The following is a 2,793-nucleotide window of genomic DNA, read 5'->3' on the forward strand; positions in this document are numbered from 1 at the left end:
TGCTATTGAAGGCTTGTAATATTGATTGGTAGGTGGTGGTGGTGGTTGTTAAGATAGGTTAAGTATATTCTTACTATAAATACTTCAAATAAGTATTTTCTTAATGTATTACTGCATGAATAATGATTTAAGTAATACTTATTATTATATATCAATACAGTGGCAGGTATTGGATATGGGAATAACATAGACCTGAACGAGACATATGTTATGCTCGACAGGCAATAATTACTTTTCATAAGTGAAAAGTAACCTGGGTTGGTAAACATGTTATGCCCACCCGATGAAAAAAATTTTTTCAGCCTGGTTTGATATTTATCAAAGGCAAAATAAGCCTGATCGGGACATATGTTATGCTCGACAGGCAATAATTACTTTTCATGAATGAAAAGTAACCTGGGTTGGTAAGCATGTTATGCCCACCCGATGAAAAAATTTTTTTCAGCCTGGTTTGATATTTATCAAAGGCAAAATAAGCCTGATCGGGACATATGTTATGCTCGACAGGCAATAATTACTTTTCATGAATGAAAAGTAACCTGGGTTGGTAAACATGTTATGCCCACCCGATGAAAAAATTTTTTTCAGCCTGGTTTGATATTTATCAAAGGCAAAATAAGCCTGATCGGGACATATGTTATGCTCGACAGGCAATAATTACTTTTCATGAATGAAAAGTAACCTGGGTTGGTAAGCATGTTATGCCCACCCGATGAAAAAATTTTTTTCAGCCTGGTTTGATATTTATCAAAGGCAAAATAAGCCTGATCGGGAAATATGTTATGCTCGACAGGTAATAATTACTTTTCATGAATGAAAAGTAACCTGGGTTGGTAAACATGTTATGCCCACCCGATGAAAAAATTTTTTTCAGCCTGGTTTGATATTTATCAAAGGCAAAATAAGCCTGATCGGGACATATGTTATGCTCGACAGGCAATAATTACTTTTCATAAGTGAAAAGTAACCTGGGTTGGTAAACATGTTATGCCCACCCGATGAAAAAATTTTTTCAGCCTGGTTTGATATTTATCAAAGGCAAAATAAGCCTGATCGGGACATATGTTATGCTCGACAGGCAATAATTACTTTTCATGAATGAAAAGTAACCTGGGTTGGTAAGCATGTTATGCCCACCCGATGAAAAAATTTTTTTCAGCCTGGTTTGATATTTATCAAAGGCAAAATAAGCCTGATCGGGACATATGTTATGCTCGACAGGCAATAATTACTTTTCATGAATGAAAAGTAACCTGGGTTGGTAAACATGTTATGCCCACCCGATGAAAAAATTTTTTTCAGCCTGGTTTGATATTTACCAATGGCAATATAAGCCTTATCGGGACATATGTTATGCTCGACAGGCAATAATTACTTTTCATGAATGAAAAGTAACCTGGGTTGGTAAACATGTTATGCCCACCCGATGAAAAAATTTTTTTCAGCCTGGTTTGATATTTACCAATGGCAATATAAGCCTGATCGGGACATATGTTATGCTCGACAGGCAATAATTACTTTTCATGAATGAAAAGTAACCTGGGTTGGTAAACATGTTATGCCCACCCGATGAAAAAATTTTTTTCAGCCTGGTTTGATATTTATCAAAGGCAAAATAAGCCTGATCGGGACATATGTTATGCTCGACAGGCAATAATTACTTTTCATGAATGAAAAGTAACCTGGGTTGGTAAGCATGTTATGCCCACCCGATGAAAAAATTTTTTTCAGCCTGGTTTGATATTTATCAAAGGCAAAATAAGCCTGATCGGGACATATGTTATGCTCGACAGGCAATAATTACTTTTCATGAATGAAAAGTAACCTGGGTTGGTAAGCATGTTATGCCCACCCGATGAAAAAATTTTTTTCAGCCTGGTTTGATATTTATCAAAGGCAAAATAAGCCTGATCGGGACATATGTTATGCTCGACAGGCAATAATTACTTTTCATGAATGAAAAGTAACCTGGGTTGGTAAACATGTTATGCCCACCCGATGAAAGAATTTTTTTCAGCCTGGTTTGATATTTACCAATGGCAATATAAGCCTTATCGGGACATATGTTATGCTCGACAGGCAATAATTACTTTTCATGAATGAAAAGTAACCTGGGTTGGTAAACATGTTATGCCCACCCGATGAAAAAATTTTTTTCAGCCTGGTTTGATATTTACCAATGGCAATATAAGCCTGATCGGGACATATGTTATGCTCGACAGGCAATAATTACTTTTCATGAATGAAAAGTAACCTGGGTTGGTAAACATGTTATGCCCACCCGATGAAAAAAATTTTTTCAGCCTGGTTTGATATTTATCAAAGGCAAAATAAGCCTGATCGGGACATATGTTATGCTCGACAGGCAATAATTACTTTTCATGAATGAAAAGTAACCTGGGTTGGTAAGCATGTTATGCCCACCCGATGAAAAAATTTTTTTCAGCCTGGTTTGATATTTATCAAAGGCAAAATAAGCCTGATCGGGACATATGTTATGCTCGACAGGCAATAATTACTTTTCATGAATGAAAAGTAACCTGGGTTGGTAAGCATGTTATGCCCACCCGATGAAAAAATTTTTTTCAGCCTGGTTTGATATTTATCAAAGGCAAAATAAGCCTGATCGGGAAATATGTTATGCTCGACAGGCAATAATTACTTTTCATGAATGAAAAGTAACCTGGGTTGGTAAACATGTTATGCCCACCCGATGAAAGAATTTTTTTCAGCCTGGTTTGATATTTACCAATGGCAATATAAGCCTTATCGGGACATATGTTATGCTCGACA

This window comes from Condylostylus longicornis, unplaced genomic scaffold (genome assembly GCF_029603195.1).
Source record: "Condylostylus longicornis isolate FDR11 unplaced genomic scaffold, ASM2960319v2 ptg000461l, whole genome shotgun sequence".
In the NCBI taxonomy this organism is placed as follows: domain Eukaryota; kingdom Metazoa; phylum Arthropoda; class Insecta; order Diptera; family Dolichopodidae; genus Condylostylus; species Condylostylus longicornis.